The sequence below is a fragment of the Lathyrus oleraceus genome, chromosome 6 (genome assembly GCF_024323335.1).
Source record: "Lathyrus oleraceus cultivar Zhongwan6 chromosome 6, CAAS_Psat_ZW6_1.0, whole genome shotgun sequence".
Classification (NCBI taxonomy): domain Eukaryota; kingdom Viridiplantae; phylum Streptophyta; class Magnoliopsida; order Fabales; family Fabaceae; genus Lathyrus; species Lathyrus oleraceus.
The window spans coordinates 96,990,316-97,008,196 of NC_066584.1; positions in this window are offsets into that span (position 1 = coordinate 96,990,316).

Genomic DNA, 17,881 nt, shown 5'->3' on the forward strand with positions numbered 1-17,881 from the left:
GATTGAAACAAGTATTTCAGCTCCAGCGCGCTCCAGATTCAAGAATCCTCAAACTGCCATGGATGTTCTTGGATGCAACAGTTCCAATTCCTCAATGTTTTTGCCAAGATCTTGCTTAACAGTTCTTCACAAGTGCCTGTAGATGATAGATCATACAAAAACAAGCAAGATAGATGATGAATTTCAATGAAAATGATGGAAAAAGTGTGAAAAAGTTTGAAGAAAATTGAGAGAATTTGATGAGTTTTCTGTTAGATCTGAGATTGTGAATTGTGATTATGCAATTTCTGTTATGATTAATGCTTTATACCATGTGCTAATCAACTTGCTAATCAAGATTAGGCAAGTCCAAGTGAATTAGCAAAGTGCAATTTTCATGTGTTTTGGCCAAAATGTCCTTTTCTAATTCAGCCAATGTAACAGTGCCAATGCAGTTCAAGCAAGTCATATTTGATGTTTGTGATGTGTTGGAAAAGGTTTGAAATGCAAATGCCTTGTATTTTTGAAAATCACTATTTTTCCCACCAATTTTTAAATGGTTCACTTGAAAAATGACCTTTTTATGTGCAGGTTTTTAATGAAATGTGATGATGCATCATGAAAGTTCATGTCAAATGTGGTTTGCTCAAAAAAGAATCACCCAATTTGGCCTTTCCATTCAAAAGTTATGCCACTTTGAAATTCAACTTTTTTGGACAATGATCAATCCATAACTTGCCAACCACACATGAGAAATTCATGTTCTTGGACTTTTTGGAAAGGTGAGAGCAAGATCTACAACTTTCATGTTGAACAAAATTTCATTTGAAACATTTTTGGACACGTAATTTTGAGGAGAACAACTTTCCATTTTTGGCAATTTTCAATTACAAGTCACTTTCTATTTTTGGAAAGTTTCCATCTGACTTTATTTTCTTCATTCTTGATGTTTGAAATGCCAAATGAAACTTGTCTAGACATGAATGAAGTGTCTCTAACTCTCTCCCACCTCCAAGTCCATCAATTCAGGCACAGTTGACCACAGTTGACTTTTCTGACTGATAGATGAATTTCAGCTTGATTGATCAAATTGAGCCTCAAACTCCTGATGAAATGGCTCAATGATGAAACCCTAGCTTCCATAAGCTCAATATAACCATATGATGATCCCCATATCCATTGAAAACCTCATCTCCTTGCTAAGTCCTGATTGGCCCAATACAATTGATTAGGGTTGACCAGAGGTCAAAACCCTAATCTCAAGGTATCTGATCAATCTCTTGGTGATGACAAGACCATGATGATGGTGATGTACCATTTCAACCAAGATGATGCTCAATCTCCTTGAGAATAAAAAAAACCCTAATTTGAATCACACACCCTCAGATGGATAGTGATCAATTCAATGAAACCCTAGCTTGCATCTCAACCTCTTTATCTTCTGATCAAGACCTAGGAGGATGACTTGCTCAATGTAGCCACATGATAAGCAATTATGCAATGCCTAATGACCTACAAAATGATATGCAATGCTCAAGCTAGTCCCAAGAGAGGAGGGCAAATTTTGAGGTGTTACAGCTGCCCCTATTCAATCCACTGTGAACCTGTCGATATGAATAGCCTCGGCTTTCAGATGATCAGGATGAAGAGTGATTGAATACCAAGAACAGACGAACAATTTGCACTCTGATGAGAAAATAATTAACAATGCCTGTCAGAATCGGCAAAGAAACAATCTTGAAGAAAAATCCGTCTGGTACGGAGAAAGTCGGCCGGAATACCGAAACAGAAATGTCGACCTATATACCAAAATAAATGGTAACGCAGGGATAACCATGGCCTGAACACCACATATCCGCTGGGCATTATTATCTCTCTTTTTTTTTAATGCTTTTCTTGAACCCCAAAAATTTTCTCTTTTTCGTTTTCTTGAACCCCGAAATTCTCTTTCGCGCAAATGATCCCAGATCACTGCATTTGAACCCCGACATCTTGTTTGCCAAAATAATGAACCCCGTTCTCCATTTGAACCCCAGTCGCCTGACGATAACTTGTGATCGCCATTGTGAACCCCGTTCTCCAGAAAATACCGCAACATTTCCCTTTCTCCATTTGAACCCCGCTCTCCAGAAAATGCCTCAACATTTCCCTTTCTCCATTTGAACCCCGTTCTCCGCTTTCTTGTGGTAATTCCGCTGGCAACATCGGAAATAACACCAAACACCACTCTGAGGGCGACATATCAGAGGGTACACCTTCACAAAAGGAAGGTAACATGTGCATCTCTTCCTCAGAAGACACCCATAACGACCTCTGTTGGCCTCAGCCAAAGTCTAAGGTGACACATGAACAGAAGATAATCCTGCGGACCTCATCCCGGATATAATATCTTCAACTCCAATCTCCATTTGGACCCCGTTCTCCAGAAAATGCCTCAACACTTCCTTTTCTCCAATTGAACCCCGATCTCCAGAAAATGCCTCAACATTTCCCTTTCTCCAATTGAACCCCGATCTCCAGAAAATGCCTCAACATTTCCCTTTCTCCATTTGAACCCCGATTGTCGCGCTGATCGCGTAACGTCCTTTGATTTTATTCCCATCTCCGTCCGACGGAAAAATTTCCTCCAGTATCGCACTACTGGGGAACATTGCTGATCTGACGTCATGATGCTAAACTCCTCAGAGTAACATCTTCACCATCCGACAAAACCAAATCTTCAAGTGATAACCACGGCTTGAATCGCGCTGATCGCGTAACATTTCCATTCTGTCCGACGAAAAAGTCTCCTCCAGTATCGCACCACCGGGGAACATTGCTGATCTGACATCATGATGCTAAACTCCTCAGAGTAACACCTTCAACCAGACACTGACTGATGACTGGGAAGAAACTCGACGTTTACTGGACATCGAACAATGATGTTTACTTGACACCAAAGAAAACTCGACCAAACATTGACTGATGACTGGGAGGGAACTCGACGTTTACTGGACATTGAACAATGATGTTTACTTGACACCAAAGAAAACTCGACCAGACATTAACTGATGACTGGGAGGAAACTCGACGTTTACTGGACATCGAACAATGATGTTTACTTGACACCAAAGAAAACTCGACCAGACATTGACTGATGACTGGGAGGAAACTCGACGTTTACTGGACATCGAACAATGATGTTTACTTGACACCAAAGAAAGCTCGACCAGACATTAACTGATGATTGGGAGGAAACTCGATGTTTACTGGACATCGAACAATGATGTTTACTTGACACCAAAGAAAACTCGACCAGACACTTACCGATGACTGGGAGGAAACTCGACGTTTACTGGACATCGAACAATGATGTTTACTTGACACCAAAGAAAACTCGACCAGACATTAACCAATGACCGGGAGGAAACTCGACGTTTACTGGACATCGAACAATGATGTTTACTTGACACCAAAGAAAGGATATTACAGGGATCGACATGACACTTACTGGTGTCGCAGGGATGACATCCACATTTGTCAAAACCAGGCAGACGCTTGCCGGGGACTAACTGGGAAATACTGTTGCCCCAAAATCACAATGCTGAACTCCTTAGAGTAACACATTCCAACTTCCGGCAAAACCAAATCTCAAGCGGTAACCACGGCTTGAATCGCGCTGATCGCGTAAGATTTCCCATCTCTGTCCGACGGAAAAGTCTCCTCCAGTATCGCACTACTGGGGAACATTGCTGACCTGACGTCATGATGCCAAACTCCTCAGAGTAACACCTCCAAATTTCTATCTCGCACGACAGAAATCTCCTCCAGTATCGCACTACTGGGGAATATCGTTGACCTGACGTCACGATGCCAAACTCCTCAGAGTAACACCTCCAAATTTTTATCTCGCACGACAGAAATCTCCTCCATTATCGCACTACTGGGGAATACCGTTGACCTGACGTCACGATGCCAAACTCCTCAGAGTAACACCTCCAAATTTCTATCTCGCACGACAGAAATCTCCTCCATTATCGCACTACTGGGGAATACCGTTGACCTGACGTCACGATGCCAAACTCCTCAGAGTATCAACTTCACTGACCGGCAAAACCCATTCTTGGATGGTAACCACGACTTGGGGTTAACTTATGCTTGCAATGCTGATGTTGATCTTCATTTCCATCTCTGTCCGACGGAAAAGTTTCCTCCAGTATCGCACTACTGGGGAACACTGCTGACCTGACGTCATGATGCTAAACTCCTCAGAGTAACATCTTCACGTTTGGACAAAACCACCTCTCAAACGATAACCACAGCTTGAGACTGGCTTATGCTTGCAATATGATGCATGATTGATTTTTCTGCGTAATGCTCCATAATTATAGAAATGTTACGCGATTTATTATGCAATATGCTATGCTTATTCTACATGATGAATGTATAAAAAGTATCCCCCTCAAGGGACTCTTCTTGGGGAGCTCGAGGCACTCTGCTGAGGAACTCGCCAACACTCCAATTTCCACCCTGCTGGGGAACAGCACTGCCGCTGGGAAAAGGCAACCCTTGCTGGGGATAATATCTCCTTTGCACCCGGTCCGCTTGGGGAATTGCTGGGGAAGGAACCACCAACGCATTCTGTGGGAATACAACAGTCTTTGACTTGTTGGGGATATAACACTCCAGACTCTGCTTGGTACACCACCGCTCACAGATACCTCTGCTGGGGAAATTGCCACCTTCAGTCCTGGCGACTGGGGAAGCATCAATCTAAAACCTGCTGGGGATAACCATCCTGACCCTGTTAGGGAATCCACAGACCTTAAATCTGCTGGGGAATTAGTCGTTCCGACTCTGCTTGAGGAGGTGAGGAAAGTCCGGTACCGAACACTCGTCGACTCGTCGAACCATGGTATTCATATCCAACTCCCATGTCAGCTTTCCAATTTTGAGAACTCCCAAACTCGTCTGGACTTTTCTGATTCATCACCTTGTATTCCCGACTGCTCCGCGCTCGACGGAGAGCGAACTCCTGGGATTTATACAGACTTTTCAATTTTCAGACTTTGAAGAGTCTTCTTGGTTAATTCTCAAGGATCGTCGTACGTCCTTCGCCGTCCCTTTTCACCATTTTTCCATCCATTCGTCCCTGACTGGACTCCGTGGGGATTGCTTCGTCAAAAGCTTCCACATCACAACCTGCAAGTGAGGGAAAATACCTAACAGTACCTGCAGAAGAGATCGTTAGATAAAACCGTGCCCCAGGCGTGTCAAGATTTCAACACTTGGGTCACTCAACCTTCCGAATAAGATTTCAAGCTTCAATCTTATAAACATGCATTGGAAGGGACCTGTATGTCTTAAAATGCAAGATTCTTTATCAAAATAATTGGATGTTTTTGCAATCAAAGCGGTAATGGAAAACAAAAACAAAACTATTTGACTGAATATGCATTTTATTGATTGAAAAAAGTGTGGCTCAAATTGAGCAATACAAAGGAAGCAATTCCTGAAAAGAGGTAATCGCGCACAAAAGGAAAAATCTATCCTAATGGCAATGTGAAACCCGTGATCTCATCGAGTTCCAACTCAGTTACACCCCATATGTCCTCAGACTCTCCGTGCTTTCTGCCTTCTGAACAAGACGATTCTGATTGATCCCTACCGGGTATTATCCATGATGCTTTAACCAAAGCGCAAACGATCATGCCAGACGCAGTTGTTCGTTTCAATCCCTCTTTTGCCTAGACCACCTTTTCAGGTTTTCAGTCCACCGGGATACCCTTTCTTGCCCAAGTCGCCTTTTCAGGTTTTCGACTTGCCGGGTGTACATTTTTCATTTTTATCCCTAATTTTTGCCCGAACCTTTTCTTTCTGTTTTTTGGTTCGCCGGGATGCCCTTTCTTGCCTGGACTATTTTATTCTTTTCGTCCAACGGGTCTCTTTATACGAAGTATTTTTTAACTGCGTCCGCATTCACAGGGGATGGAAAATCCTCGCCATCCATGGTCATCAACAACAAGGCTCCTCTAGAGAAAACCTTCTTGACCACGAATGGACCTTCATAATTGGGTGTCCATTTGCCCCTACGATCGTTTGAGGAGGAAGGATCCTTTTCAGCACCATATCACCTACGTGATACACCCGAGGTCGTACCTTTCTGTCAAAAGCACGCTTCATCCGCTGCTGGTATAACTGCCCATGACAGATGGCTGCTAACCTCTTCTCTTCTATTAGGCTCAACTCTTCGTACCGGGTCCTTACCCATTTCGCCTCTTGCAACTTCACGTCCATCAGGACTCTCAAAGAGGGAATTTGAACCTCAACCGGTAATACTGCTGCCATCCCATATACCGCTGGAAAGACGTTGCCCTAGTAGGCGCACCGAGGTTCGATACCCAGTATACAAGCTTCGTACTTGCCACATTGTCGGCGCATTTGGTAAACTCCGCTTCCATTCCTGTCAATGGCCCCATCAGACATCAGAATTCGTTCGGATTTGGGGTCAGGCCCCTCCTCCGGGATCGGTTACTCCCAATCTTTCGATTTGAGCACCTCGAGATGTCCTCATCAGGGAACTCAAACTTCCTTGGTTGATAATCCTCAATGGGTTGCTGGGCGAGGTAATCCGACAATACACTCCCCTTTATTGCTTTCAGCGAGGTATACTGAATATCGTATTCAATCAAAATCATTGGCCCTTTCGCAACCCGTCCGGTCATTGCTGGCTCTTCAAAAATCTACCTGATCAGATCCATCTCGAAATCCACAAAGTGGTATGAATCAGCATATACTGTCTCAGTCGGCGAGCAGCCTATGCCAAAGTACAACAAGTTTTCTCGAGCAGTGAATGTATTGTTTCACAGTCGGTAAACTTTTTGCTAAGGTAAATTGCATGCTCTTTTCGACCAGACTCGTCATGCTGCCCCAATACACACCCCGTAGACCCCTCGAGGACCGTCAAGTACAGATTAACAGTCTCTTTCTATAGGGAGGCAACAGAATCGGAGGTTCCTGCAACTTATTCTTTTACCATTCAATGCCCCTTGGCAATCATTATTTCACCTGACCGTTTGATTTTTTCTTTTCTTTCCTTTTTTTCAACTTGAATGGGTTCCCACGTGGCTGTTAGATGAGATGTGAACCATGAAATGTGGTTCAATCTACCTAAGAGACCACGAACCTCTTTTTCTTTTCTCGGTTCAGGCATTTTTTTTAGCAGGATCAACCTTGATTCCTCTCTTACAATGAACCCCAACATCTTACCGGACCGCACTCTGATAGTGCACTTATCTGAATTCAACCTCAGTTTGAATTATCTCAACCAATCTACTCAGCTTGGCCAGATCTACCAGATGCCCCTCTTCTGTTTGGGACTTTGCTATCATGTCATCAACATAGCATTTGATTCCATGATGAATCATATCATGACACAAAGTCATTCTAATACGTGGCATCGGCGTTCCGCTTCTCTAGAGGACAGTCTCTTTCCATGGTAGCTTGTGCACAACGACATCGGTATCCGACCCTGGCATATCCTGACACAACCAGGCGAGGGTATCCACATGCTCTTTCAACAAGGCTACCATTCTGCTCTCGACTTGCCTCTGAAGCGGCTCCCAATTTTCACTTCCTTTCTGACCTCGGCGGTATACGGGTTAACAAGCTCAATCGCTCCTCATGCGGCCGAATCACCTTCTCCTCTTATTTCAACAACCTGGCTAATCCCAGCAGATCACAATCTTCTTCGCCTTCTTCTTCGGCATGATAGATCGGATTGTCGAAGTCATACAGAGGTGTAACCGATTTGTTATCAACGAGATCCGGAGGATTATTGTTCGAAGTCGGAACGAGACAAATCAAAAAAAAGGGGAAAAGTGAAAACAAACATTGCCATTTTTATTATTTTTTTAAACTGCAAAAATAAATGAAAAACAGGGAACACCGCTTTTAATTTGAAAAACATCCGTTTATTTATGATGCAAAATGTTGCAAAATGAAACATGAGGTGGCCCTTACAATGAACCATTACGTGTCGGGCAACACGCAAGGCTTTCATGTAGATAAAATCAAAAACAGAAAAATTACTCTTCCAGTAGAATGACAGTGATGATCTTTTTTTAGGCCTTCTAGTTCCGGACTTCCATCCCTGGTACGCATGGTTTTATCCAACCCTCAAACTCGCAGTCACTGTCAGTTTCTTCACCTACCGCACAGGCGTGACCTGGATCTAGCATTCCAGCACTGACAAATGTGAACGGTGGACGGCGTCCTCTGTTTCGTCTAGACGATTCTTGATCTGGCTGATAGCCAACCCCGAACATATCCGCCTTCACCACAATGCCTATGGTCTTCCCCCAGCCTGGGATCCCTCCATTTCTCACCACTTCCACAACCTGTTTATAAGAAGAAATGGACGGCTTTTTCTCTTTCTCAACCCCAATGGCATTTTCCACCCTGACGGTTTCAGCTGCCAGGCTGGGTGCTTTACACCTCACATCGTCCATTTCTACTTCAATTATTCTCTGGATTGCTTCCCCAATCACTACACACTCCTTTGTGGCGACAGCCGCACAACAGTTATCGACACCAGGGAAAGCCCCACTCTTCATCGGACGCTTCTGAACCACAGACATTGGAATTTTCAACTGATCCTCGTTTATCAGCCCAATCGTCCTCCTATCCTCAGCAATTGCACTCATCCCCATCTGACCAATCGCGGGCATGTGATTAGCATTAACATTTAGAGATTGTGCAAAATTAATGGCCTTGGAATCCACTAGGTCCTGGACAATATGCTTAAAAGCTTTACAATTCTCCACATTGTGTCCAGGGGCACCAGAGTGAAATCCACATTTGGCATTCTCATCATACCCGGCAGGCCTCTGATTAGGTTTCAACAGAGTCAACATCCTTGGCCGCACCAATCCAAGATCCTTCAACCTCTTCAACAGAAGAGCATACGCCATGGGTGGCCTATCAAATTGACGATCAACCCCCTTTCTTCTCACTTGGTTCCCAGCTCTCTGTGCTCTCTGTTGAGGTGGCTGATGTCGCTGTGGTGCAGGTGAATTACCAACAGGAATGGTTACAGTGGCAGCATAAGGGTGGTAACGATCCTTACCGTGTTCTCTTTTTGCTTGCACACCACCTGGTTCAATCTCCTTCTTGAGCTGACCATTGTCAGGGGGCTTCCTTACCACGGCGCCGGAGGGGTTGTTTACTTCGGATGACGAAACCTTTCCCTGAACTTTCTCCTTGATCATCCAGCCTTCAATCCTTTCCAATCTCCCCGCCATGGCTTTCTGTCCCAAGGCAAGCCCTTGCACAACACTGAACAACTCCCTCATCATCTCTTTTAGTTTGAGAATGTCGGCGTTGGGTGGATCCATCAATTCGGATTTGCTGAGTCTGAGAGGGTATCTGAACGGAAAAGTTGTGCGCACCAGTTAGATACTGATACCTACAAAACAGCAAACAGGTTAACATGCATGAATGCAACGTCTATCCATATGAGGAAGATTCCGTCCTTTGATTCTGGTTTCATCGAGACGGATAATATTTCATCAATAACATTCTGACATCAGGATGTCTCTCAACCAGATTCTTAATCAGTAATACTCCCCATATGGCTAGGCATAGGTTAGGTGCAGATGAATGCAAAATGGGAATGATGCTGATGAGTGAATGCAATGCATTGTGCCATCCTCCGAGTCATCTGATCATCTGTTGTACTGAGCCCGATCTTTGAACTAATCACAACCATCTGAGGTACTGATTAACCATAAATCCCACTCAAGGGTTCCGAAATAAACGAAACTGAAAGGTACATCACCATCATCATCAAACAATCTCTGAACAGATAACCACAACAATCTCTGAATCGGCCCGGGGAATCCTGAAATAAACGGATCCCCACTGATAAATAACACGGACATCACTTCGGCGTCTCGGCAAGAAATGCCCATAAATCCGGCTTATAAATAGGACTCTGATCAACGGAACCAAAAGTCACCATCAAAGTCACCATCTGTACCTGTAATAAAGATCATTCCCTCCCCACTCACGGGTGTCATCTAGGCCAGGGTAAGGTCGAGAGAAACGCAACATAAATAACCTTTCACAGAATATCATCATGTACACACCCGAAGTATGTAACGATAATATCCCATCAGGGTCTGAACTGCTCGTGATGTCAATGTTCCGCTAAGTGGCACATACCACCCGCTTCCCATGAATCACTCTATTCCTAGGTTTCCTAGATTTCACTCATAGCCTGGGTATTGGGCCTTTTACCTCGAGTAACTCCCACCCCATCAGAGAGACAACACAACACAGCCAGATGAACAGATGAATATGAATGAATGCAAACATAAATGCAAACAATAAATAAATGAATGCAATAAATGAAACAACAAAAGCAACCAAACCCTATCCTAGAGAGCGCTAGGACTGACTCGCTTAGGGAAGATGGACCAGCAAGAGGTCAACATCCCCAGCAGAGTCCCCAGCTGTCGCATCCGCGAAAAACAACCGGCGGGCTGAAACAAAAACAACATAGAGCCGCCGCCGTGTGTTATTTATCCCAAAGAGGGAAAGGAAATGCTCGAAGTAAACCTGGAAAAAGCATGGTCTCGCGACCAAAGAGAATGGGATCGGGAGTCGGTTATGCGAAGGGAAGGTATTAGCACCCCTACGCATCCGTCGTACTCGACGGGATCCACACTCAAAAGATAGGTTAAGGTTGCTAAAACAAAACATCACACACACACACTGAAGGCAACACAGGTGGAGGAAGAAGGGAGAGGGCTCGCTAGGATATCGCATCCTATGCCTACGTATCTCGTCTGGAATGAGAATCAGAGCTGCCGTAGTTCGGCTCACGCACGCCAAACAAAACACACACAAACACAGGCAAACCTGGAACCTGAACGCCAATCGCTGGACTTACATAGGCTTCTGAACCAAACAAACACAATCAGGATACGGACAGCCAATCGCTGGTCTTACATCCATATCCCGACACACAAGAAGAAACAAACAACAACAAGTTACTAAGGAGTCAGGCACTCGAGCCTAGCAACTGTCAAACAAACACACACAAAAAAGAAAAAAAAGTGCCCGGAGAGACCTCGCACGGTCTCCTGCCTACGTACCTCATCTGGTATGAGGATCAGGGCGACGTAGTTCCCCTGAACGGGAAAGAAATTCTCACCTAACCAGATACAAAGGGAGACACACTACTAGGGAGCTGGACTTGAGCCTAGATGTTATCATGCATCATTGCCCTATGTTATGGTTTCTATCCTAACTTGCACAGGCAGCAAGCTAATCCTAAACAGGCAAAACAATCAAAGCAAACAATCACAAATAGCACACACTATATCCAAACAGAGGTGGCTCAAACAAGGGTTAGACTGCCAAACCAAGTCAATTGTATCAGGGTGATGTTAGCTCTTAACCCTGACATTGAGAGTCAGGGTGAAGCCAGATGAAAGGTGAGTGAGGGGTGTGCCTCACAACTCTTATCCCTGGCCTGGGAGAGCTTCAGACAATGAAGTGTGGGTCCAGAAAGTAGGGACCCTTCTACACTTATGACACTGACTCAACTGTACAACTATACATGGATCTTGGGTTAGGATCCACAAGGCATCAACATGTAATGTGAGCCAAGGGACGACTCAACAGATTAGCAGGAGGTGGATTACACACCTCTTGTGTCTGCCAATTGCCTTAACAAAGGTCTTTTCCTGCTTGGGGACAAAAATAAACAAGCACAAACATTGCCTCTTAAGGAGGACTTCAGACAGTTGCCTGGCCAAGTAACGGGCCAGGTCTTCCAGACTACATGGAGAAAAGAAATTCTACCTCAATTGGTTTATACAACCAAGCAGCAGCACAGAGCAAGTTCAAAGATGAAATATTAGCAACTAATGTACCTGAAATCAATCAAATATAATCAGTACACCAATCACAAAGTCAAAACAGACAAGATGAGAACCAACAGTCAACACAATCAGACAATGCACTATGCAAAGCACAATCAACTCAAGTGAGCCAAGCATCCTACAAAATAAACCAAGTTAGTCCATAACAAGCATATAAACCAAACTCAATCAACTTGAATTAATCTCCTTAAAGCATTTGCTTCTTCAACCTGAAAATCACATTCAAACATGAGAAACAAGACCACTAGGACAAGCCTAGGGTCCAAAGAAGATGAAAAATTCAAAACAGCAAGTGAAAATTAACCAAAACCAAGATTAATCACTCCAGAATAAAGTCCAATTGGTCTCACATCAAAACTATGCACCAAATCTATTTTATGAACAAAACATGTCAAACTATGCACTTTGGAATCACATTGGAACAAACAGAATGATCACAATCAAACCAATACCAAAATAGCCCAATAAATTCCCAGAAAATTCAAGCTTAAACAGAACACATTCAATGAGCAACATATCAAATTTCATGCTATTTGGACCAGAGGAAGTATGGAAATTAAATTCACTAAGTCAAGTCATGCTTATACAAGTCCAAACAAGGCCACAAATCATGTATCAACTTTAGGCAAGTGTAAAACAGAAATGGCATAGGATAAATGAACCACACCAAAGCCAAAATGAAATTAAACATGTTAAGAATCAATCCACAAAGTTTCAGCTTCATGTGAAAAGGCATGGGAATTTCACAAGTCATGTAAGTTGAACACTCCACAAAAGTTCAAAAAATGACTAAACAGCAAAGGAAATCCCAATCAAATAGGAAATGAATCAAAAAAATCTACAAAAAATCATGCTCAAACTAGACATACAGAAGTAGTCACATGCAAAAAATTAGAGCAATTGGCATAGCATAAGCATGGAAATTAAAATCAAGAACATGAACAAAGCATAGTGTGACATACATTGTCACACTCATGAAGATCACATCATATCTCCTAATCCAGAAATGCAAAATTAGCAAACCATATACCAAAATCACCAGGAATGAGTGTAGTTTAAGCACAAAACATTTCATGAATTTCTAATGATGCATCATCATTTTATGAGCAAAAGAGTGAGCATGGTGCACAAAGGACACATTCAAACAATCCCTAGCCAAATAATTTTTCCACACGTGCACAATATGATTAAAAATCACCAGAAAATAGAGCACATCACAAGGAGAATGGCACAAAAAATTGCATCAAATTTGGATCATTTTTGAAAGAGTTATGGATTTTTAAAGATGAATGATCAAAATGAAATAAAAATGAAAAGGAAAAATGATGAAATGATTTAAAATGCTGATAATGGCAATTTGGTAAATATGCGGCCACTTAAGTGAAACGCTGCGTTTCACTTAAGGGCGTGGCATCGCGCTAGTGGACAGAAGCCGCGGGAAACACCATTCAAAAACTGAAACCAGGCAAAATGGATCAAACGCTATCTGAAGCGTGTTCTTCATCATGTTCATCAACTCATCATTCCAGAAAATCACCATGAACAAATTCTCACTAAAATGGACAAATCATATATCACTGAACTCGTCTAAACACGTACATCAAGAATATCCACATGATTTAACCTAATTCCTAACATGCTGAACAAATCGATCCAAAGAAACTTTGACATCAAATCTTAAATTCCAGATTTCTCACTCAATTCTTAATGAAATTCAAAACCACAAGTTGTAACGTGCTCTATGATCTAAGACCTACACAAACCATATCATAATTTTGAGAATTAGCTCGGTCGAATTCTAACCTTTTGGATGATGCAGGTCTTGATGCGTGCGTTTCAAGGTCCAAAAGCTGAAAACAGATGATGCTTGATGCTTAGGAAGGTGATTGAAACAAGTATTTCAGCTCCAGCGCGCTCCAGATTCAAGAATCCTCAAACTGCCATGGATGTTCTTGGATGCAACAGTTCCAATTCCTCAATGTTTTTGCCAAGATCTTGCTTAACAGTTCTTCACAAGTGCCTGTAGATGATAGATCATACAAAAACAAGCAAGATAGATGATGAATTTCAATGAAAATGATGGAAAAAGTGTGAAAAAGTTTGAAGGAAATTGAGAGAATTTGATGAGTTTTCTGTTAGATCTGAGATTGTGAATTGTGATTATGCAATTTCTGTTATGATTAATGCTTTATACCATGTGCTAATCAACTTGCTAATCAAGATTAGGCAAGTCCAAGTGAATTAGCAAAGTGCAATTTTCATGTGTTTTGGCCAAAATGTCCTTTTCTAATTCAACCAATGTAACAGTGCTAATGCAGTTCAAGCAAGTCATATTTGATGTTTGTGATGTGTTGGAAAAGGTTTGAAATGCAAATGCCTTGTATTTTTGAAAATCACTATTTTTCCCACCAATTTTTAAATGGTTCACTTGAAAAATGACCTTTTTATGTGCAGGTTTTTAATGAAATGTGATGATGCATCATGAAAGTTCATGTCAAATGTGGTTTGCTCAAAAAAGAATCACCCAATTTGGCCTTTCCATTCAAAAGTTATGCCACTTTGAAATTCAACTTTTTTGGACAATGATCAATCCATAACTTGCCAACCACACATGAGAAATTCATGTTCTTGGACTTTTTGGAAAGGTGAGAGCAAGATCTACAACTTTCATGTTGAACAAAATTTCATTTGAAACATTTTTGGACACGTAATTTTGAGGAGAACAACTTTCCATTTTTGGCAATTTTCAATTACAAGTCACTTTCTATTTTTGGAAAATTTCCATCTGACTTTATTTTCTTCATTCTTGATGTTTAAAATGCCAAATGAAACTTGTCTAGACATGAATGAAATGTCTCTAACTCTCTCCCACCTCCAAGTCCATCAATTCAGGCACAGTTGACCATAGTTGACTTTTCTAACTGATAGATGAATTTCAGCTTGATTGATCAAATTGAGCCTCAAACTCCTGATGAAATGGCTCAATGATGAAACCCTAGCTTCCATAAGCTCAATATAACCATATGATGATCCCCATATCCATTGAAAACCTCATCTCCTTGCTAAGTCCTGATTGGCCCAATACAATTGATTAGGGTTGACCAGAGGTTAAAACCCTAATCTCAAGGTATCTGATCAATCTCTTGGTGATGACAAGACCATGATGATGATGATGTACCATTTCAACCAAGATGATGCTCAATCTCCTTGAGAATCAAAAAACCCTAATTTGAATCACACACCCTCAGATGGCTAGTGATCAATTCAATGAAACCCTAGCTTGCATCTCAACCTCTTTATCTTCTGATCAAGACCTAGAAGGATGACTTGCTCAATGTAGCCACATGATATGCAATTATGCAATGCCTAATGACCTACAAAATGATATGCAATGCTCAAGCTAGTCCCAAGAGAGGAGGGCAAATTTTGAGGTGTTACAGGTTAGAGGGAGAAATTGGAGAGGGTGAACGGATTAGAAGAATACAATGGCTTGTGTCCACGTTCAACCAAAATGGAGAAGTGCGTGAATGGGTGGATATTAAGACCGACCAAGACGCTCGTAGGATGATGCAGTACATGTTCAAAATTGTTTTGATGGTTGTAATCGCATAGTTTTTGTATTCTAGTTGTTTTAATTGTTTGTGTTATTTTTTATGAACAACTGTCTTTTCGTCACAGCCGTCTACTATGAAGTAAAATTAATTTTCCATATATTGCAACCGAGGTACTTTGAAATAAATTTAAGTTTCCATATATAGCAAAAGAGGTACATCTGAATTTATCTGGTTGTGCTCATTCCAACACTAGGACAGTTATTACGATTGTGACCTGGTTGACGGCATGAACTACATATTCTAACCATTTTGTTCGCCGTATCCATTTCGGTTCGAATTCGGGTGCTGTTAGGGCGACCCTTTTTCTTCCTTCGCATAACTTCGTTGTGCCAGACGATGTCCCCTTGATATTCTGGCCAATAATCCTCTTTTGCCACTACTGAAAAACTAATTTTATAAATATTTGAAAGGCTGACGACTTTGTAAAGTTCAGATAGCAAGTAGGATGGATCTCTTCGAACCTTTGAGCACGCCGCTATGACATGGGAGCAGGGGGTACGGAAGGCTTGGAACCTTCCGCAGTCGCACCAACCTCTATCTAATTCAACTCTGTACTGTCCCATTGGCATGCCCTCATTGTGATCCATGGACTCGGCAACACTAAACCAACCTTTTGTTCGATCAAATACCGTAACCACGTGTGTGTTTGCTTTGGCAGCTTCATGTCTGATGAATTTCGTTGAAGCATCACTGAACAACTGTCCAGATTGCAGCACGAAACTCCATTTTGAGCGTCTGGTTTCAAACAACGCCCCTAGCCTGAAATATGTAGCTTGCCCCAAAGCGGTTATTGGTAGGTTACGAATTCCTTTGAAGACAGAGTTCATTGATTCCACAAGATTTGTTGTCATGTGGCCCCAACGTTGTCCGCCGTCGTATGCCCTAGTCCACTTCTCCAACGGAATACTATCGATCCACTGAACCGCATCTTCGTTCGACAATCTTATTTCCTCGCGGTAGTGTTTGAAAGAAGGTTCTGTCAATGCGTAACCTGCATTGACAACCTTCTTACGCAACGTCTTATCTTTGATTTCTCGTATGAAATTCTGAGCAATATGTCTAATACAAAACACATGCGTCGAATGAAGATTTTGTCAGCCATTGTCAATGTTATTATATGCACTGATGATTGAGGGGTGTCTATCAGAGATCAAACACAAGTTAGGTTGAGGTGCTACGTGCAATCGGAGATTTCTTAGGAAAAAACTCCATCCCTCAGCAGTCTCCCCTTCAACTAAGGCAAAGGCGATCGGAAAAATATTTCTGTTCCCATCTTGTGCTACTGCCATCAGTAACGTTCCTTTGTATTTTCCATACAACCATGTACCATCAATTTGTATAATTGGTTTACAGAAAGAAAAACCTGTGATACACGGTTGATACGCCCAAAATAGACGGTGAAATATTCTATTTCCAACAGCACACGTACCATTTGGTGTATATGCGGGCAATGTTTCCATCTTGAAAATTGTACTGGGAGCATAGTGTTTTAGAGCGAACATGTATTTTGGAAGTTGTTTGTAAGATTCCTCCCAATTGCCAAACACTTTTTCAATAGCTTTTATTCTAGCTATCCATGCATTCCTATATGATGGTGTGTAGTTGTACTCTGCCCTAATATGCGAGATTATTATACTCACCTTTAAAGACGGATTATCGCCAATGACAGACAATATTTCATCGCATATTAGTTGGGAGCTTAATTTACGATGATCCTGCATTGGGTTGGTCAGGATGCATGTGTGATCTGGACCCATTGATCCAATCTCCCAAGACTCCTTCCTCTTCCTGTACGAAGCTGACAACTTAAAAAGGCAGTGCTCATTCGGACAATAAACTTTATACCTCAATGCGTCAGTTCTGTCAACTCTGAAATCTGCTGATAGTTCCATGTGGAATTTTTTGATAGCTTTTACACATTCCTCTTTTGTGCGAAATGTGTCTCCTTGTTTCAGAGATCCTTGCATTTGCACGTAAGGATTGTACCATACATCTCCCGAAGGTTCATCTAAACCCAAATTTAACCTTGTCATGTGTTGGGGTGGGCAATATACATGACCTGCTGGTATTGGCTCCTCTTCCTCTTCAGCGTTCACCATCGAATCAACGATGATCTCAGGTTCCTCTTCTTCGTCGTCTGGAACATTCACCTCAGCTTGTTCGTCATCAGTCTCACAAAACACTTGTGACTGATCAATGTATTGGGACTCCTGTTGTTGATGTGGTAATATATACAACTCTATATCGTTGTAACCGGATTGTTCGTGACTGCCAAACATATGTTGAACATCATCATCATCTCGAATCTTCTTCTGATAAAATTTTACCTGGTTTTCTGCAAAACAAACTGGATTTTTA